This window comes from Hemicordylus capensis, chromosome 4 (assembly GCF_027244095.1).
Source record: "Hemicordylus capensis ecotype Gifberg chromosome 4, rHemCap1.1.pri, whole genome shotgun sequence".
NCBI classification, from domain to species: domain Eukaryota; kingdom Metazoa; phylum Chordata; class Lepidosauria; order Squamata; family Cordylidae; genus Hemicordylus; species Hemicordylus capensis.
The window spans coordinates 214,634,276-214,657,006 of record NC_069660.1 but is presented as its reverse complement, the minus strand read 5'-3'; the positions used below and the strand labels follow the sequence as shown (position 1 = coordinate 214,657,006).

Here is a 22,731-nt window from a genome sequence, read left to right as displayed (position 1 = left end):
GCAGCGTTTTCCATACTTACATTGCTAGGCATTCCTCTCCAGAACTGAGAATCTATCGAGGTTGCCAAATCCACAACAAGACAATAAAAGAGGCTCACCAGGAGTCTGATCCAGTACAACATTTCTTCTATTTTAGCTGTTTAGCACACAATATTAAACTTCTGATTGCAAAGGCTTCAAGTGCCTAATTACCTCCATGCACATTATTGTTTCAAGCCTGTTTGTGCAATTTTTAGGCTTTTATCTTGTTAATAATTGTAACAGCTTCTCCTATGCCTGACAATGAAAGGGTAAAACATAGCTGGTATCAAAGCCCTTAAGGTGTACCTACCACAGTAGTTTCCCATGTGACTAAATGGGCTCTCTAGCGCTAAACTGAAAGTAAAGGCAGCAGTGGCCTGCAGTGCCTGCACAAGCACAGTGCCAGAATTCAAGTACGTGGGAGTCCACTGAATCAAGCTTGAACCCATGATTCCTCATTCACCGCTCTCAATGTAGTTGGGAGGTCAGCAAATAAAGTGAATTGTGGCACTCCCTTGCTTGGGGTTGGGGGTAGGGGCCATCAGCCTGGAGGCAGCATTGCATTCACACAGACCTTACTGCCCTTAAGAATGACTTGCTGGTATGGTGCAAACTGAAAATAGTATGTTCCCCCAAAGGCTTCTGCAATGTCCAAAAGGTCTCTGGAAAATTCAGAGGCAGGGGCCTTATGCAGCAAGAGGGCCTTGCCATCTCTCTGTTAAGAGGAGGTTTCTGATTATCTCTTGCGTAGGATCCTCCAAAATGGATCTACTTTTGTACAATATTCCCCTGTGTGATGTGCCATCCAAGTTGTATCCCACTTCTACCCCACTTACTGGAAGCTTCACAAACATTTTCTGGCTTAGCCTTACAGGAATCAATATATCCAAGCCTTGACAGAAACTCCAAGTCAACATAGGTTCAGTTCAGATATCACAAAGAGCCCAGATTAAAATTTGGCTCTGCATGACATCTCAAAGACCTGAGAGCATGTGCTCTTTCCTCTTTTTCATGTTCAAGCCTTGAAAGAATTCCTCTACTACTGAGGTTAGAAACAAGCCAAGATCAATCATGACATGTTCTGACCAATCCTAGTTTATTCTTACCAGATGCCATAAAATCAAACCTTAAGTACATATCAGGGTTTAAGTGAGGTTTAGTTGTAATTTATTTTAATAACTCTGCTTAAATTAAGCCAGGATCAATCAGTTCGGACATCATGACTGATCATGACATGTTTCTAACCACAACCAGTGTTCCCTGTAAAAGAAATCCCCAGATGTTGTTGACTACAACTCCCAGGATTCCCAGCCAAAGGCCCAGAGCCGGACTGGGGGCATTGAGAGGGTAGTGGAATGTATGTGGGGAGGGCGCCAGCTTTTGAGCAGAATGGGTACTTAAGGGTGGGAGTATTCACTGCTACTGAGTGCGGTGGGGCACAGGGGCGCCCTGAGGGTGGGGTGCACCGGGAATATGCCCAGTTGCCCTGTGGGCCAGTCCGAGCCTGCAAAGGCCACTGCAACAGGGGATGGTGGGGGCTTTAGTCAACCATATCTGGGAGTTTCTGTTAACAGGAAACACCGACCACAACTGGAAGTTGAAGTCTTCCAAAGCTCACAAGTGAAGGGCAGGGAGGAATATGTGTGATGTCATTCTGAGACGCTGCAGAAAGCCAAGGTTTAAGCTTGGCTATGTGCGATATAGCCTAAATAGGCTCATAATAATCTAGGAACAAACATTAAGTATTTACTGACTCAAAGTATATTATTCTCTCTTTCCCTTGACCTGCTATTTATGTAAGAATCGGGCTCAAACTGAACATTTGTGATGGCAAATCTTGATCTATCCCAGTTATACAGAAGAAAGAGAAGTATATAGGACTGGGGTGTCTCACTACATCGCCCAGCAGCCAGTCTCTGACATCTTGCCTCCTGCCCCACCCATGTCCAGAGCCCACCAGCAAGCTGGAGGAATTAAAAACTCTTCAAGGGATCAAGGGTTTTCTGGGTTACAATGCCAGTCTGAACACTATCAGCTGACCTCTTGGTTCTATAAAATCCTTCCCTCATAGTAAGTCGGGCAGTCTGAGAAACTCATAGGAACATAGAAAGATGCCTTATATAGAGTCAGACCATCTAGCTCAGTATTGTCCACCCAGATTGGCAGCAGCTTCTCCAAGGTTACAGGCAGGAGTCTCTCCCAACCCTATCTGGAAATGCTGCCAGGGAGGGAACATGGAACCGTCGGCATGCAAGGTGGCCCCATCCCCCTAAGGGGGCGTATCTCATAGTGTTTCTCCCATTCAAATCCAAACCAGGGCAGACCCTGCTTAGCAAATTCATGCTTGCTCCCACAAGACCAGCTCTCCTCCCCGAGTAGTACTCATCAGCATAACAAAGCAAACTTGCCTGGTCTCCTCTCCTCCAATTCTATCTCACCTTGCCCAGCCTCTCACTGACCGATTCCCTTGGAATTCAATTCCACCTAGCCCTAACTACACTGTCTACCTCTATAGCTCTGCTTGACTGCACGCTGGTACCCAGCTCTAGCCCATCCTTGGTTGTTCTTCCTGCTTCTGGCCCTCTATTTATTGCCTGTCTAGAACCTCCCTAGGAAGGGTAGTTTTAGTCTCTATGTATGACAGAGGTTGACATCTGATTTTAATAGCAAAAGTAGTATGCAAACAATTTATCATCCCAACAGCCCCTTTCCCCAAGTAATTTTAATCTCAGACAAGCTCACTTCCTGTATCAGAGTTCAGCTGAGCTGGGGGGGGGGCGGAATGTCTATGGGGACAAATTGTAGGGAAGTAAACTGCAGGCAAAACCCACATTTACACACATCTAGCTTACAGGAATCAATATAGCCTCCAGTATTTGACTGATCTCTTTGCAATCAATGGATATCAATGCAACTTTTGACACATAAATGCAAATACAGATGTACTGCAATTTCTCTTATATCAAAACTGTTTCTATTACTTACTTCAAATGATTGGAGTGTTCCGAGGTGCAAATGTAAGACCTCTTTTTTTTTTCCACCCCCGCCTTGCACCAATTGCTGCAGCACTTTTTTCTGAAGTCTGTGCATTAATACTCTTTCATTGTGCTCCAGGATGCTACAATTAAAAACAAAACAGGAAATATTCAGAGAGGAAATGTCACTTCAAGTGATTGGTGGGGAAATCCCTGACCTGTCTGTAACGTGTTTCTGATAACTTTGAGTAAGTTGGTTTAGAAACCCAAAAGAACAGTAATTAGGTGGTTATATTTGTGGGTTGTGCTTGTATGTTATCTCTGTCATCTGGAAAAAAAATTGAGTATGTGCAGTCTGTTAGCCTGACTGTTAATGTTCTTTGATCGTTAACTTGTGATCAACTGCTGATTAAACAGAATATGAACACAAAGGGTAGGAGTTACCACAGAGAAACAAGTGTGTGTATGTGGCAGATGGGGGGGATTATTGCAATATGCAAGACAGAGGATGTATCAGGTAGTTAAAGCAAATGAGTTACAAGATCTTTATTACCCAATCTAAAGACATATATCTTATCCTCATTTTTTTCTGCTTCACACAGCACTCTGTCGTCACCACATCAAAGAAGGTCAGTCTAATATCAACCTAGGTTTTACTTTTGTTTACATGACCAGCTATCTGCTATCAAAGAAGGGAGATAGAGGATCGTCTTGTTTAAAGACTCTTCCTATGTTGCTAATTTAGCATTATAATAGCCTATCACTTTGGCATATTAAAGAAGACAATAGAAACTGCGTCCCTGAAGTATTTTAACTTTCCCACTACCCACTCAGCAGAGGGTGAATTTACTCACTGAACTCTTCAAATGTCATGCAAAACCTCAATTTATTTCATCCAATATAGGTTAGTTTTATCATCTGAACCCACACCATGGCAATAATTGCAGTTTATCTAACCAAGATCTGAATGAACCCTAGTTTTGAAGCTGGCTTGGGTACCTAGATTTACCCTAACTTTTAGTTCTGTGTTCCATCTGAATACACAAATATAGTTTGTGTCATTCACTCCCCTCTCAAAACGCTGCCACTCACAGTTGCAAAACAGGGCTGCTCTAGGCTGCTAGTGTTTCTCTTTGGTGTTGATGCAAAAACATTCCCTAGTCTGCCTAGCAACTCCTTAAATAATCTCTCCTATCTCTGCCTAGAAACTAAGTCGCTGACAGGACTTCCCTTTCCTTCAAAACCCAGAGCCTTTTAGCAGAGACAATTAAAGACAGCTCTGACCTCCCACTACTCTCATCCCACTCCTCACCAGAGTTGAAGTCCAGAAGCAGTCTAATGTCACAGCAATAGGCCGGACATCAGATTATGCTGAAATCCATTTCCCAATATGACCCCTCTCTCCACTCTGGTTTTTATTCTATTTTTTTTTTACCAACAAGAGTGGAGTGGAAATTTATTTTTTAACCAGTTAGCCCAGGGGGTGCCTTGCTGCTCCCCCAGGGTAGGATCTATGTGAAGTATTTGTTTGGGGGTGGGGGTGGTATTCAGAGAGACTTTTCAGCCCTATCTACAGCACCACTGCCCCCAAAGCCCAAAGAACAGAGTCAGCATTCATTAATGAGGGTTCTGCATGTTCATGGGCCACCATGAAGCTCTGCTTTCCAAACATTGCTTCATCTTTCCCTCCCATAGCTCTGCACTTAAGGGTTGTCCTTCCCAAAGACATCCCTCCCTCCCTGGTAATGCTGCATCCACTGGAACATTTTCCTTGGTTTCCCATTTCACCCCCAAAGTCTCCCTTTTTGTGTGTCCTTTCAATTTGTTAGGTATACAATTACTTTCAAGTTGCCTTCTAAGAGCACTCTCTTTTGCCTGTTCCCTCCCACCATTTAAACATAGATCACTGATTCGTAGTTAATCCTGACTCCTGTTATTTCACTTCCCCTTCTGACTCCTTTCAAGCTCTTTCAACTTGCCCAACAAGCATTAGCATTCCTTTAGCCTAGTCTAGAAATGGCTAGGAAATCATTAACAGAGCTTAAAGGGGAATGGGAGAGTGGCACTCTGGGGAATGGGAGAGTGGCACCTTAACAGCTTCTTTGCCTTCAGCAGAAAGCCAAAGAGTCCAGAGAATTCCATAAGCAGGTGGAAAGAGCTGAGGATGCTTATTCCAGGTGCTCCCCACACTTGGTAACTGGAACCAATGACTAGGAAGTGGGGTGAAAGCTTGTCAGTAGCTGGGCAGAGTCAGGCTACCTGGAATTACATGGGAGGAGAAAATGGGGGACAGGCCACTTAGAAACCAACACCACACCCTGTAGCTCTATAATTATTAACAGAATTTTCAGCAAATATTTTGGCTCCTATGAAGCAAAATGTGAGACCACAGGTGGTAAATGACAATCAACACTGTGCTGAGATATACTTTTTAAGAAGATACAATTCTCAGTAGGACCAACCTCCAATAGCTTTGTGCATTATACATTTTAACACAGTTTTGAGTTTTACATTGTTTTACACTGTTTGAGGTTTTATATCTCTCCCATGCTTTTGGGCTCACCTGTTCTCCATCTTTGCAGCTTCCTCCCACATAATCAAAATTAATTACATTTCATCCACCTGCAATTCCAAATGCAACCAAATAATTTGGAAATAATCCAGCAAGGCTATGCTTTCCTTTCTGCACCTCGTTCCAACCAGCAGCACTGAATACGAATATGAATACGATGAATATTGATATATCTATTATTTATTTATTTTTACATTTTATATCCCGCTCTTCCTCCAAGGAGCCCAGAGCGGTGTACTACATACTTAGGTTTCTCCTCACAACAACCCTGTGAAGCAGGTACGGAAACTCATCTGTCCTGGGGCAGTTGGAAACCGGGGCTCCCCTCTTCCGCGAATCCACCTGCCTGCAGATCTGCATACAGTGCTACGCCAGACCAAACCCAAGATTTCTGAATGGGCTTAAAGCTCTGTCCATGAACCCAGTGTTTCCCACATCAGCATAACTAATTTGGGGGATGGATACTCATGGCCGGGTGTATAGAGAAGCCCCAGAGATACCTGATCATCAAAGTCCTATTTTTCATACTGAAAGGTTGGGGAAGGGGGGCCCAGCCAGTGTTCTCTCTAATTTTTTAATCTATGTGTGGAATGAGTTTTGTTCCAGGAGGCAGTATCAAGGCAGTGTGTGTGCACGTGCATTCGGAGTGCAGCCTTCCTGATTCAACCTGAGTGGGATCAAAAATTAACTGAGTGGACATTAAAAAACTTGTGAGCACACGCATGTGCGTACTTAGAGGAAACACTAGGCCCAGCCCCTTTCCCTTTGGGGGTTTGTGCTCCCTAGCCAGGCGCCTTCACAGTATGGCATAGAAGGGCACTGCAGAGCATTTAAATAATTTTTTAAAGCCTTCCTCTGCCAAGGGCGGGCGGAGCACTCTTGGCACGCCCGCTTCCAGATTGTGGCCAATTGGAACCAACAGTGGTGTGAGTGAGGGTGAAGCCAGGAGCGCCGAGCTCACCCTGCCCGATTGGGTGGAGTCGCCCCTCTTGAGCCCCATGGGAGGCAATCCACCTCCCTCTCCAGTAGTGGAGAACTGCAGCAGGCCCTATGGGGTACAGGAGGTTATGCCAAAACAGAATGGCATAATCCCCCAAGAGACCGAGCAACTCCCGCGAGATTTTGAATCAAACCTCCATATCTCAAGAGTCAGGTCCCACATGACAGGGACTATGATGAGGGGTCCTGGCCCATGATGAGGGCTCAGTACAGGATGAGGGCTGCTAGAGGCAAGAGTCCAGTGAGTCCTCATGAGGACTAAAGAAGGAAGCATATTAAGTGTCTCCCCTGTGACATTAACAGGAGAATTGGCCTGATAATTAAAGCCTTGATTGGCTTGGCCCGTGCTCTGAGGCCCGGGGTCTTCCCAAGTCTATAACCCTTCCACATGGGAGTGCCACACCAATCATGGCCGCCCTGCTGACGTGGTGACACTTTGCCCACAGTCTCGCCATGTAGCTTTCTGGGATCTGCCTCAGAGGCCAAGAAGCAGACAGGGGCTCTCCTCTCCTGGAAATGGAGTTTGGTGGGCAGCAGTTTGATGAACATCTGCGGCACAATTTGTAGTTCAAAAATGATATGGCAGGTTCACCTACCTCCAGTTTGGCATTATGTATGAGCTAGGCCCATCTCTATATTTTAGGGCTGCTTGCTTGCACAATCTTTTGGGTGGTGGGGGAGGACAATTAATTGTACATGCTTTTGTTTTCTAACTTTCTGCCTTTATGGGGTACAATGACTCACAACTCATGTTATGAGGGCATTCATTTTCATTTTCATTCATATGACAGATCAAATCCTTAAGAGAAGGGAGATTGCTTTATTTGTCAGAAAGTACTGTCCCTTGCTTCTTTCCATCTTTTTATGAAAGTACACATCAATCTATATGCCCGTTTATCACATATATAGCCTGCCTTTCTTCCAGGCTGGAATTCAAGGCAGCATACATTGGGTTCCCAGGTAATCCCTTATCTAGGTACTCGCTAGAACCAGACCTGTTTAGCTTCAGCAAGCTAAGTTGCCACATGTTTTCAGACCAGATCCTATAGATATACCAATACATTCTAACACAAGCATACACTGCATTACCTTAATACCACATGACTTCAGACCACATAGCTTTATTCAGGCTGCACTATTTTACTCCACTTCTGAAGTCAAAGAAAATGCTTTTATCTAAGGTTCATTAGAAATGTGAAAACCTTTTCTGGATCATGATGGCATTTTCTCTAGCATTCCTTCCAGAACCCTCATAAATCATTGTGTAGAAACTGGATGAATATTACCATAGTCATGGGACCATTTTACAGCTGCTGAAATAAGATTTTATGTAACCACCTTAATTTTACCACCTTAAGAATTTAGTGAGGCTATTCTCACAATGGGGGAAAACTGGGCTAAAGAAGCCCAGCTCGGTTTTCCCCCATTGTGAGAACCAGCGGGCGAGCCCAGTGTTCTCTGGCGGCTAGCCCGCCAAAGTAGCCCTCTCCTTAGGCCAGGTTAGCAGAGCTAGCACTCCGCTAACCCGGGTTTTCTGATCATGTGCCACCATGGTGCGGCTCCGCGCCACGGCGACACATGAGGAGACCCCCGCCAGGAGGCTGCAAGCAGCCTCCCAGGTTTGGAGGTCTCTCCAGGATGCCTGGCGCATTCGCGCGGGGTATCCTGGAACTTCCAGGAGACGCGCAGCCCCCAATCCCTGCTACCCCTGTAGGCTCTGTGACGGAGCCAACAGTCATGTGGGTGGCCGGATCCAGCTGCCCAGCTACGAGCGGCTGCTGGGCTGCTGAGAGAGCGGGCTAAGCCCGCTCTCCCCGCAGAACCCCCTCTGGCACTTCACACTGATCATGTGAAGCGCCTCAGTGTATGCATGCTATGAAAAGCAACATTTCAGAAGGAAACTTAATGTCAGGTTATTTCTTTTGAATTGGTCAAGATTTCCTCTCCCCACAATTGCTGGATCAGTATATAGGAACATAGGAAGCTGCCTTCCACCGAGTCAGACCACTGGTCCATCTAGCTCAGTATTCTCTATACATACTGGCGGCAGCTTCTCCAAAGTTGCAGGCAGGAGCCTCTTCCCCACCCGTATCTGGAGATGCCAGGGAGGAAATCCCTGCATATAAGCATGCAGATGCTCTTCCTAGAGTGGCCGCATCCCCACTATGTTAACAGTGCTCACATGTAGTCTCCCATTCAAATGCAAACCAGGGTGGACCCTGCTTGGCAAAGAAGGTAATTCATGCTTGCTACAAGACCAGCTCTTTTCACCAGTAGATTGACTACTAAACTATTCAATCTATCTGAATCTCTTTACAGGTGTTCAAATGCATTCCCTGCAGTTAAATGTCACAAAGATTTACACTTCCTAGCAAAATAATAAAATGGTGAATATTTCACCATCAGTTATTAGTTCTTAGATTATTAGCAAACACTAAACAGCCACATCCATAACTTTCAGCCAAGCCTAATCTATAGAAAGAGCATATGAGATGATACAACTGAAGGAACACTCCCCTACTTAAAAACAAACCTTTTGGCACACAGGAAGAAAGGGGAAGTGGGCACTCCCCACAAATTATTTCCTGCTCTTCTATTCACCAGACTGGAACTTAACAGCAAAGTGTCAGACAATACAGACATAGTTTATTATGGTCCTACAGCTTAAATGGGCAAGGTGATTGAGCGGGTGGTGGCCTCTCAGCCCCAGGCAGTTTTGGATGATGCAGATTACCTAGACCCATTTCAAACTGGCTTTCGTGTGGGCTATGGGGTTGAGACTGCCTTAGTTGGCCTGATGGATGATCTCCAACTGGCTATCAAAGGAGGGAGTGTGACTCTGCTGATCCTTTTGTATCTCTCTGTGGCTTTTGATACCATAGATCATGGCATCCTTCTTGTCTGCCTGAAGGAGGTGAGATTGGGTGGCACTGTTTTATAGTGGTTCCGTTCCTACCTCTCTGGTAGATTCCAGATAGTGTCACTTGGAGATTGTTGCTCTGCAAAGCAAGAGTTACTGTATTGAGTACCACAAGGCTCCATACTGTCTCCAATGCTCTTTAACATCTACATTAAACTGCTGGGAGAGATCATTAGGAGGTTTGGTGCAGGGTGTTATCAATATGCTGGTAACACTCAGATCTATTTATCCACCTCAACATAATCAAGAAATGGCATATCTTCCCTAAATGCCTGTCTGGAAGTGGTAATGGGCTAGATGAGGAATAACAAACTGAAGTTCATCAAAATAAGATGGAGGTACTGATTGGCGGGGTGGGGGTCAGGATCCAAGAGATGGTTTAGATCTGCCTGTTCTGGATGGGTTACACTTCCCCTGAAAGATCAGGTAGGTAGCTTGGGAGTGTTCCTGGACTCAAAGCTCTCCTTGGTTTCTTAGGTTGAGGCAGTGGCCAGGAATGCTTTTTATCAGCTTTGACTGATTATTAATTATTATTATTATTATTATTTTATTTTTACATTTTATATCCCGCTCTTCCTCCAAGGAGCCCAGAGCGGTGTACTACATACTTAGGTTTCTCCTCACAACAACCCTGTGAAGTAGGTTAGGCTGAGAGAGAAGTGACTGGCCCAGAGTCACCCAGCTAGTATCATGGCTGAATGGGAATTTGAACTCAGGTCTCCCCAGTCCAAGTCCGGCACTCTAGCCACTACACCACTCTGGCTCTACGTGTCATAGTTGATACGTGTGAACTATGTCAATTTCTTAAAATAGTGGGACATATGCTCGACTACATCCAGGCTTGACTACTATAATGCACTCTATGTGGGGCTGCCTTTTTACATAGTCCAGAAACTACAATTGGTACAGAATGCTGCAGCCAGATTGGTCTCTGGGACAACCCGAAGGGACCACATAACACCAGTTTTAAAAGAACTGTACTGGCTGCTGATATGTTTCTGGGTGAAATACAAAGTGCTGGTTATTACTTATGAAGCCCTTAACGGCTTGAGTCCAGGCTATTTAAGAGAGCACCTCCTTTGTCATAAACCCTGCTGCCTGTTACGATCTTCTGGAGAGGTCCAGTTACGGTTGCCCATTTGGTGGCAACCCAGGACTAGGCTTTCTCTGTTGCTGCCCCAGGGCTTTAGAATATGCTCGCTGCTGAAATAAGAGCATCATATTCTCTGTTTGTTTTCAGGAAGACCCTCAAGGCTTACCTGTTCTCACAGGCTTTTAATTAGAATTGATGTTAATAATTTGTTTTAATGGCTGTTTTATGCTATTTTTATTGTGTCTAGTGTATTTTAATTTATGTTGATTTTTAAATATTGTTTTCAGTTTTGTACACTGCCTAGAGATGTACACATCAGGCAGTCTACAAATATGATAAATACATGAAATTAATTATTTTATATGGCCTCCATTGTTTAAAGACGTCTCATTCATTCACTCCTCTACTACAGAAGAAGCAGCAGAAACCAGTACAGCCAGGTAGGTGGGAGACTCCTCCAGCCTCCCAGGAGCCAACTCTACTCCTTAGATTCCTTCCTGGCCACTGGGTAGACCATGTGTGCGAGCACTCCCACACGCCTCAGAACCCAGGGTGCACTCACATGCAGCAGGGCAGTGCTAGGATCAGCAGTGACTCCAGCGATTCATACGAGCAGCCCTACCCCAGTAGGACTAACCAAACTCGGGTAGGGCTACTCGTGTGAACAGCCATCTTCTTTCCTAAGAGGAATCCGGCTCATTTTATTAAAAAGTCTGAAAACATCAAGCAAGTTTCATTAATAACTTAAATAAACCAAACTTACTTTACCTTTATAAGTATTTAATGTAGAGCAAAATCTTCGCTCCCCTAATAATATTCTTTGCCACCCCTTTGCTCATCCAAACTAGTTGTTCTAGGATCACCTTGGTAGAAAGCTAGATGTCACGGAGAAGGAGTCTAGCACAATCTTCTCATTTGTAGGCAAGCTTTTCAGATGTAGAAGCTTTTCCTCCATGGGGAAACTTTCAGACAAGTGATCCCACCACTACTACAGGCAATCAGAGCATAGTCCAAGAACAGCTTTATCACCTTATATGCTATACGCAGAAACCAAAATTTATACTCAATCAATGATGTATCACAATAAATTTCAGTCCTGTCAACAACAGTGTAGTCTACATTCCGTGCTCCTTATTTCTTTTTTACTCAGCAAAAAGAACGTGACCTGAAGTTCTAATTCATGTACATTCCTCTCCCAAGACTGTTCAACAATTTTATAAATGACTTGGATGAGAGAGTGAATAACTCTTATCAAATCTGCAGATGACATGAAGCTGGGGGGAATGGTTAACACCTTAGAAGACAGAATCAAGATTCAAAATTATACTGACAGTCTTGAAACACTGGGCCAAAACCAACAAGATAAAGTTCAACAGAGATAATTGTAAAGTACTGCAGTAAGGGGGGGGGGAATTCAAATACATAAGAATAGAACAGCATGGGGAACACCTTTCTTGGCAACAATAAATGCAAAAAGGATCTAGATGTCTTAATGGATCACAAGCTGAACATAAGCCAGCAATGTGATGCAGCAACTTAAAAAGCAATTACAGTCTTGGGCTGCATTAACATCGGAAAACAAGTAATAGTTCCATTGTATTCCATGCTAGTTAGACTTCACGTGTTCAGTTCTAGGCACCAAATTTTAAAAAGGACACTGATAAACTGGTAAAGGTTCAGAGACAATGACTGGCCTGTTTGGTGATTGTAACAAAGATGGTGTGGGCCCTATGAGGAACCATTAAAGGAACTGGGAGTAGGAATGTGAACAAATGCACAGTTCAAGCACAGTTTGGGAGAGGAGCCCGGGAGCTTTAAGAAAAGGGAGAGCAGGTCCTTACCTGCTCTCCACTGCCCCATGTAGCTTCCTGCTGGGATCGGCTTTCTACTAGGAGCAGAAATAATCCCTGTGCAGCACCACTGCGGATGCAATGTGTGGCACCTGCTTGGGGTAATGGAGAGCAAGTATGGACCTGCTCTCCTCTTTTTAAAGCTCCCGGGCCCCACTCCCAAATTGTGCTTGAACCGTGGTTCGTGCACATCCTTAGCTGAGATCTAACCCATTACTATGTTGGCCTGGAGGAAAGAAGGCTCCAGGGAAATACAATAGCCAGATTCGGATATCTGAAGGGCTGCCACATAGACCAGTGTTTCTCAACGTTTTTAGAGTCATGGATCGCTACATTATTTGTGCACAGTTTCCCAGGGTCGCCCCCCTCACCCCCACCCCCAGGCACCCCCCAAAACACAATTTCAGGCAGCTCTCTGAAGCTCATTTCCAGGCAGCCCCCACCGCTGGATAATGTTCATTTCGAGGAAGCGAAATGAACATTATCCAGCAGCGAGTGCTACCTGGAAATGAACTCCAAAGAGCTCCTACTGGCACCCACTGGCCCAAAATTGTGGTGTTTTTTTGGGGGGGTGGTGGTTTTTATTAGTGATGCCTCACGGAACAGTACCCAACACCTTGCGGACTGGCACCAGTTCGTGTACCGGTGGTTGAGAAACACTGAGTCATAGACAAAGCATCAGACTTGTTCTCTATTGCTCCTGCAGGCAAGACTAGCCTTTAATGGTTTGGGTCTGGGATAACGGAAAGTTCGCCTGCTCTCACAGGTTTCTGCCCATTCAGCAAGGTCACCAGATAGGGCTTTGCTCTGCGTGCTGACACTGAGAGAGGCTCAAGTGACGTGCACATGAGACAGGGCCTTCTCTATTGTTGCCTCCAGGCTCTGGAATGTTCTTCTAGTTGGTGTCCATTCTCTGACTTGTGACTTTTAAAATTCTTAAAATTTAAACCCCTAAGGGTTGCCAGGCTCTCTGCTCTTCTGATGCTCGTTTTTGGGGTTTTTTTGTTTTTTTTTAATGACTTACTTTTTGGTGTCTGTTTTATGGTTCTTATTTTTAATTGATTTTATTTTTAAATTATTTTTTTAAAGAGTTTTATTGTATTTTAACTTTCATAAACTGCCTTGAGATGACATTTATGAAAGGTAATATAGAAATTGAATGAATGGATGAATAAATAAATGAATGATATGGCTTGAAACAACAAAGAATCAGATTCAGGCTAAACATTAGGAAGGATTTTCTAACTGTAAAAGGGCTATTCAAAAGTAGAACAGTCTGCCTTGCATGGTGGCAAGCCCTGCTTCATTAGAGGTTTTCCTACAGAGGCTGGACAGTCATATCTCAGGGATGCTGTAGTAGATTCCTGCACTGAGCAGGAGAGTTGACTAGAAGCCCTCCAGGATCCTTTCCAACTATAACATTCCATGATTCAGTGATTCTGAATGACAGAAAAACTAAGAGCCACACAATCAGCAGTCATATACGACAAACAAGAATCATTCAACTAAACTGCTATGGCAAGATTTCTCAGTATCAACAACAAGCAAATACTAAGGAACATTACATAAGAACAGCCCTGCTGGATCAGGCCCAAATTTCATCTAGTTCAGCATCCTGTTTCACACAGTGGTCCACCAGATGCCACTGGAAGCCTACAGGCAGGAGTTGAGGGCATGCCCTCCCTCCTGCTTTACCCCCCTGCAACTGGTACTCATAGGCATCCTGCCTATGAGGCTGGAGGTGGCCTATAGCCCTCCAGCTAGTAGCCATTGATAGACCTCTCCTCCATGAAGTTATTCAAACCCCTCTTAAAGCCATCCAGGTTGTTGGCTGTCACCACATCTTGTGGCAGAGAATTCCACAAGTTGATTATGTGTTGTGTGAAAAAGTACTTCTGTTTGTTGGTCCTAAATTTCCTGGCAACCAATTTCATGGGATGACCCCTGGTTCTAGTGTTATGTGTAAGGGAGAACATTCTTTTTTCTGTGCTAAAAAGAGTACAAATTACTAGGGCTGTGTAACTGTATCTGTCAGATCGATATGCCCGTTATCAGGCACTATCAGAAGGACTTCAGAAATAAGAGCAAGGAGCCCTGATAGCCAGAACTCCAACTAAAATGTCTGTTGTTGTATCTGAATTCCTATTTCCAATATTTTTGTCAGACTGGCTGCACTTGGGGTACAGACCGTCAAAACCAGCCGAGGAGCCAGCTCAGAGAGAAAGTCTCTCCAAGCTGACTCTCCGGATCCTATTTGAGTACTGCACAACCAAAATCAGGGATTGGGGGCAAAGTCATTTTAAAGGGCCTGCACCTTGGAAATTGGGTACTGGCAAAGGCAACCCACTGCAGGGGATCCTCTGGCCTTGTGGATCCCTCATCTAGGGTTGCCTTCATCCTGCCTATTTCAAGGCTGTAGTTCCTGAAAATCAACGACGTAAAGTCGATAAATGTTGGAATTCCAATCCAATTTCAACCAGCCAACAGTTTTGCTGGAGACATGTCAGTCCTCCCAATAATTTCTCTGTCAGTTCTGGTTGGATCGGATCCAATATTCCTTATGATGCACTGGCCTACTCAATACTTTGCTCAGTCAGCAGTTAAAAGAACTAAAAATAACTAAAAACTAATAACTATTAACTATTTATTTATTATTTCTCTGTGTAAACCACCCTGAGCCATTTTTGAAAGGGCAGTATAGAAATAAAATGAATGAATGAATGAATAAATAAATAAATAAATAATAAAAACAATAGTATTTCTTTAATCATATTTCTGTTAAACTGCATTCTTACAAAAAGAACAGTTTATCTACACCACAGGGTGTGAGATTATTTCTGGCTGTCTTTGTGCACTGAGAAGGGGTCAGGCCTTCTTAGCAGCCACTCCTAAGTTGTGGAATGCACTCCCGTGGAAATATGAGAATTCACACTTAGAAAAATTTAAGAAAGCTATAAAAATGCACTTTTTAGCCTGATTTCTAGTGATTTTAAATTGTTTAATTTTATATTCTTAAAATATTGCAATTGTTTTCCTTGGTGTGAACTGCCTAAAACCAGTAGGAGTGATGGTATATAAATGTAATACAAGTAGCCCTCATTATTTGCGAGGGTTCCGTTCTCGCCTATAGGTGTGAATACGGAAACTGTGAATAATGAAACCTTATCCCTATGGAAAATAAGAGTTAGTTTCCATACACACACACAAACACAAGGTTAAAATTCTTGGGGGGAGGGGGGAGCATAAATAAAATAAATGAAGTACTCTACCTTGCTCTCCAGCAATGGCCTCCCAAACCCCAATTCCTCTAATTTTAGCAAAACATGAAGGGAGTTTTTTAAGCACTACAAAAAGGCTCCGCGCTGCCTCTAGTCTGAAAATGACACCAGAAATTACTCCAGAAGTCATTTCTGGTGGTCCTGAAACCATGGATAAGCAAAAATCACCTATTTTTACACCAGCAGGTATAGAAACCAGGTCTCTAGGACCTCACCACAAAACTGCAGTTACTGGAATTGCAGATAACAAGGGCCACCTGTGAATAAAACCATGTGAGGAGAAGGCAAACGTACTGGGTTGGGTGACATTATCGAGTTGATCGACCTTCACAGTGTGGTGAACCTTCTCTGCACAGTTAATATGGAGGCATCATTGTTCCACACCGCTGTGATTTGTGGGTGCAAGTGAAATTGCCAAGAACGTGGCACAAGAGTCTTGTTAGTGTTGCTACATTGGTGCTTGTTTCTTTAGCAACTGTTGTACTTCTGACTTTGCTGCTCATTGAACATAGGGTTACAATTATGTTATGTCAGCATTAGGAATATGGGAAGCCGCCTTATACAGAGTCATACCATTGGTCCATCTAGTTTAGTTCTGTCTACCCAGACTGGCAGGGCTTCTCCAGGGTTGCAGGCAGGAGTCTCTCTCAGCCCTATTTTGGGAACTTGGAACCTTCTGCATGCAAACCTGCAGTTGCTCTTACCAGAGCAACCCCATCCCTTGGGGGGGGATATCTTACAGTGCTCACATGTAGTCTCTCATTCAAATACAAACCAGGGTAGACCCTGCTTAGCAAAGAGGACAATTCATGCTTGCTACTACAAGACCAGCTCTTTTCCATTAGCATGGGCACAGAAGCCAACAACATGGCAGAACCAACAGGTTGTGTTCCTTCCCTCCATCTGAGAACAATGGAACTTTAAAAGTGCTTAACTTTTGCTTGTTCAAGAGCTAAGAAAAACTATTGCTAGCTGCAGCAGTCCTACACTATCTTAGCTCCTCCACATAATCTTTCCGTGCTTCATGGGGGTGGGGGTTGATTTTCATCAATCTCCTCTTTCCTCTGAAGCCAATATGACTCCCCGTAAATATGTTCCTGAGTGCTCCGTGACCCTCAAGAACATATTTTCAGGAGACACAGTTGGCTTCAGAGGGAAGGGGAGATTAATGAAAGTCACCCCTTTCCCATAGCACTAGCGCAGCATTTACATCACTATTACTTAATTAGTCTGGATGCTGGCGAGTCACATTAGCTCTGGAGAGTCTTCAGCATCACTGCATATTTATCTGCATCTTCAGTAGTACTGAAATATTGTGGGGATAACAATCCTGAAAAAATAACAAACATTAAAGAAGAGTTTTTCTTCAAAGGAGAGATTATTACTATAAAACATAATATATAAAACATGAGGAACAAGAAACTGGAATGCCTTCCTAAGTGGCTTCTTGTTGTGGTGGTGCTGAGTCAGTATTGACTCCCGGCGACCACAGAGCCATGTGGTTTTCTTTGGTAGAATACAGGAGAAGTTTACCATTGCCATCTCCTGCGAAGTATGAGATGATGTCGTTCAGCATCTTCCTGTACTGCTGTGGCCCAATATAGGTGTTTCCCATAGTCTGGGAAATATACCAGGAGGGATTCGAACCAGCATCCTCTAGCTCCCTAGGCAAGTTACTTCCCCACTGCAACATTAGTGGCTTATACTAACTTTCAAAAGTCATCCCAAACAAGAAACTAAAACAAATGTTCCTAGTTTTCAAAATGTTCAGTCCTTTGTGGATGAATAAAATATACAAGCAACAGCACACTAAAATACGCAAAGCTCAAACAATACTGAATGTATAACTAGCTACAGTATATGTACCAAGAAAATCATGCTACCTTGCAAAACATTCATATTTGAATTACTACAGAGTTCTAGAGACTGCCAAGTCCAAATGTTTGCTGAGATTTTGCTCATCATTTGAACAAATATTTGTCCTAAGGGCTATGCCACACGTTTTGCTGTATGGAGATAATTCTGCATATGGGTTCAATGGCCCAAGAACTAAACTGTCAACATAGTGAGCTGCCGTTAGGAATGATGTCTTGATCTCACTGAGGCTATAAACTCATTTCTGCAAGGTGATGTTCGTTCCAAAACGTATTCCTCAGACAATGAGACTGCATCACAAACATGTCTAGGTAGTCCAAATTTGTCTGGTTTTTTACTTTCAATCTGTTTTTTGCTTTCAATCACTTTTCAAACCCTTCAATTCACTCCCTCTAGTCATACACACACACACAGAGCTCTTCTGTGCTATACATACATTTTTTTAAAAAGCAGTCTTCTGTACTATAATAAATTATAATATAGTATATTACTATTATTACTGTACTACTACTAATATGGTACTAATATTACCATACTAATATATATTCATACAGTAATAATAATAAATTAGTAGTACAATAATAGTAGTAATATACTATCATAGTACAGAAGACTCTGTGTGTGTGTGTGTGTGTGTGTGTGTGTGTGTGTGTGTGTGTGTGTATTAGAAGAGCATCCTTCTGTAATGAAAAGATTTTGATTGAAAAGTATTACAGCCATATTCTCACACGGATGATAAAGAGTTAACTGGTTAACTCTTGGTTAATGAGTTAAATGCTGTTGAACTGCACCAGTTTGACCGAGATTGCCCAGAAATTCTGAGTCCTCACATCACGCTCTGTGGGAGGGTATGGGGCTCAGAAATTGTAGTTAACTCTTTGAACACACACCCCATCAGAATTTGAGAATGAGGCCAATATAATGTGAGAATGTGGCCAATATAACCCCTGAAAATCCATTAAGATTGTTCTGGAAAGATTTGTGTGCATGAAACAGAAGATACTTGACATTTGTGTCCAAATGTTTTCTTGAAAATACCACATGAATGTAGAAACTGGCATAATATTTTTCATGGTTTGTATTAAGGCACAGCTATACAGGAAAGACTATACTGCAACTGGTCCTAATACAGACAGTAACTTTCAATTCATAAACATTAGTACATGCATATACTGCTAGCATAGAAATCCTGTAACATCTGTTATCATCAACCTGGTCATAAAATATGATTCCACAGAGAGCACCAACTAGAGAGGGGAATTTGAGTTCATCCATGAACGTTTAGAAGAGGGATGTTTAGAAATTTCATCTCTGAGGTTTTCATAAACTGTGAATGTATCAGTTTTGCTGCAGCTGATGGCTAGTTAAATCAAGCAAACCCAATACAAATGTTTGAATTTTTACTTGCATTCCTTTAGGAACATAAATTTCTTTTTTAAACAACCCCTAGCTTGTTTAAAGCATCCTGGCTCCTGGCTTAGGCAGTGATTACTTGTCTATCTCATTTGTGATAACTGACAATCTAAATAGTACCACATATTGTATCAGGAGATGCTGGACACAATTCATAAGAACAGCCCTGCTGGATCAGGCCCAAGGCCTATCTAGTCCAGCATGTGTAAAATATGCAAGATTTAAAAAGCAACAACAGGGGAGCTAACTGGGCCTTCCCAAAGGAACAACTTATGAAAAATACACTGGAATTGAAATCAACATGGTTATTTAGTTTTTACAATAAACATTTTCCATGTGTACATGAATTGTTCTGAAAGTGCTTCTGAAGAGGAAACTGTTCTGTCTGAATTGGCCCTAAAACCCCACAGCTAGGTTAAGGTTCAACAGTCCCTTCTTTTAACAATGCCAACTTCTTAAAATACATGTAACAGCTTGTTATACAAGTCTACAGTAGCTCCCAATTACTGCTAGATCTTGGTGTGAAACAGCTCATGTATATGGAAGAACATAACCAAACAATATACATTATTCAAGGGGATATGTAAAACTTCAGCTCATTAAAAGAGAATATCAGCCATCTCCATCCATCTTCTACCCTAACACTTCAACCTTGTCTCCTAGAAGTAGCTTACTGTATCACCTTCTCATGCTGAGCTGTTTATGTATTTTGAAAACACAAATTATACCATTAGTTATTTTTTATGTGACAGTAAACTGCAATTACATAACTTCTCTTGTTCACAGAGTAAAGCCGAGGCAAACACAGCAGAGCAGCAAACACTGGCAAAAATTAGCTTATCAAACAGTAATTAAAAGAAAGAAAAGCAGTGGACTTCTCATCCAATAACTTCCATAGAGAGAGCACCCACCAAGTTTTTACCCATTAACATTCATAGAAGAGGGCATAAACTTAATTTCCAGAGCTGAATCCAGCATAACAGAAGGAATTATAGGTATAGATTGGGCTTTAAATTAATGCTCGGGATTGCTACGCCTTTAGCCTTCTTAGTTAATAGTACAAGTTACCAAAAAATAAGCTGAGTTTTGTAAGATTTTGAGACAAGGGATAGAAATATTACTAATTCAGCCTCAGTTAGAACAAAAAATGTAGAACATTTAGACTGATCTCAGAAGGCCACGTACAGATAGAAAATTTAAAAGGAAGTAAAGGATGATATCTTTACTAGTCAAAGACATGATAATTATCTAAGCAAATTGAGACATGATTATTCTGAAGAAAGAGGGTGAGGAAATCAGGGAGGACCAAAAAATATTCATTCTCTTTCTGGAGGAAAATCAAGACTTAAGAGTGACAAATTTTAAAACAATAACTTCCAGGTATGACTGGAATATTCAAGAAGGGTATATAAAGTGGTCTCAAAAAGCAGTCTGGGTGCTAATTCCTTCCTGCAGGATAGGTAAGAAGGCAAATTGGGTGCACGTGCACACACACACCACGCTCACTCACACATCAAGCACGCGGGGTACTTCCTGTCACTTCCGGTCCAAAGGGGGAATGGGGCAGCAGGGAGGTACACTGCCACCCTACCAGACCATTTGAAAGTGCAGTGATGGCGGGGGAAGATAAGAGTACTCTCCCCCTCTCTTAAAAGTACCCCCCCTGCCTTCAACCCAGCCCCCGCCGGTTCTGTGCACATCCCTACTATCTGGTCCAGCATCCTGTTTCACTCAGTAGCCCACCAGCTGCCTCTGGGAACCCCACAAGCAAGAGATGAGGGCATGCCCTTTCTCTTGCTGTTACTTACCTGCAACTGGTATTTAGAGACACCTTGCCTCTGAGGCTGGAGATGCCCTATAGCCACCGGACTGGTAGTCATTGATAGACCTGTCCTCCATGAATTTGTCCAAGCCCCTTTTAAAGCCATTGCATATATACCATTGCACACATGCTTTAAAAAAAAACTGCACTCATGAAGCTTTAATCGGGATATCAGACTTTGCATTGAGGGGGACTCTGCCCTTCAGCCCATAATGGTAGAGCTCTGTTTTCCTTACTTCCTGCTAAACATCCTTTACTGCCTGAGAGTTAGAAGAAGAATAAATTGTATACAGATTCATTGCTCTCAACAGAATCAAACTATGTATGTATTAATTGTTTATTTGTACTGAAAATTGTACACAAGTGTTTTAAAAAATTCATATTGAAGGGGTCCAAAAAATTCTAAGTGTGTATCAACAAGAATACAGATGTGGCAATCCAGTAGATGTTCTACACTTTAATTTTCAGCAGTCTGTTGACAAAATCTCTCATCAAAAACTTCTAAGGCAACTTGGCAGTCAAGGGATAGAGAAAGTTCCCAGCCCAACTTCTCTTATGGATTAGCAACTGGAAGCAAAAGACTAAAATAAAATGACAGTTTTCACAATGGAGGAAAGTAGACTGTGAGGTCTTCCAAGCAGGGATATACACAAATCATATTTTGTGATTCAATTTGGGCTTGCATTGAATAGCAAAATACTCAAATCAGTTCATTGAAACAGTGGTCACTGCCATTTATTTCTGTGAATCAACTTGAAACAATTTGAGTGATTTGGCCATGGGGAACAATGGGGAACTCAAATCACCTCATTGTTCCCGATGGGTAGGTCCTAGGGGCACCAAAGTGGGTTGGGTGGTATGGTGTGATGAATGCTAAGTACCTACCACCCAACCCACAAAAGAAATGGGTAAGCAGGCAATTAAAAATGTTTTAACCTTTCCCCCAAACCCGCAGAGGTCCAGGAGCATTTTGGTGGTGGTGGTACTGGGGCTGCTGGTTCGTTTTGGGGACTGTCATCACCACCACCCTCCATCTGGGGCAGAGAAGGTCCAGGAAGCAGAAGAAGCTCCTGTTCCTCCTCAGTTTCAGCTGGGGAGGGGGTCGCACTGCCAACAGGGAGTGGGGAGGATGGAGAGAGTGGTCTGGCTGGGCTAGCAGCTCATGACTCCTCCTCAGTGGCGTAACGGGGGGAAACGGCACCCAGGGCAAGCTCTGCCCCTGAAATTGCGCCCCCCCAGGCCCCCACATACCTGCGCCGGCGCCCCCTGAGCACGGCGGCAGATTGCACGGCGTTGGCGGATCGCCGAGTGTGGCGGTGGCGGCGGATCGCCGAGTGCGGCGGTGGTGGGTGGCGATCCCACCAAGTGCGGCGGCGGCGGATCACCGAGTGCAGCAGAGCGACGCCGAGGCCTACCGTCTGGCCTGGCATCGCTTCCCAACTGCACAGGCGCGCCTGTGCAGTTGGGAAGTGACACCAGGCCAGAAGGCAGGCCTCGGCGTCGCTCTGCTGCACTCGGCGATCTGCTGCCACCGCCGCACTCGGCGGGATCGCTGCCCGCCACCGCCGCACTCGGCGATCCGCCGCCACCGCCGCACGATCTGGGGGGGGGGTCGGGGGGCATGCCACTTTTTGGCGCCCCCCACGTGGCCCACCAAAGTTGCGCCCAGGGCACATGCCCTGCCTGCCCCCCCATTGTTACGCCCCTGCTCCTCCTTCTCCTCCACTGCCATGGGAGGAGCTTCTTCCCTGACAAGGGAGGACCTCCCCCCGCCCAATTCTACCTCAGCTGCCACTGCATGATCAGGCTGCAAGATCTGGCTGCTCCAGAAAGAAGAGCCTGAACAAAACATCAGTGGGGACAACTCAGGGAGTAGTGGTGTGCATGGAACCAGCACCTGTCAGTTTGAAGGT

The 22,731-nt window shown here is 43.8% G+C and overlaps 1 protein-coding gene across 14 annotated transcripts in view; it reads right to left on the bottom strand.

The window, feature by feature from the left end:
- Positions 1 to 22,731, bottom strand: part of ATXN1 (ataxin 1) — a 360,243-nt gene that overhangs the window by 248,571 nt on the left and 88,941 nt on the right. For all 14 annotated transcript variants that reach the window (XM_053246298.1, XM_053246300.1, XM_053246297.1 and 11 more), the window contains one exon: positions 3,007 to 3,139. The gene's annotated coding sequence lies outside the window, so the exon portion shown is untranslated. The remainder of the gene's footprint in view (positions 1 to 3,006; positions 3,140 to 22,731) is intronic.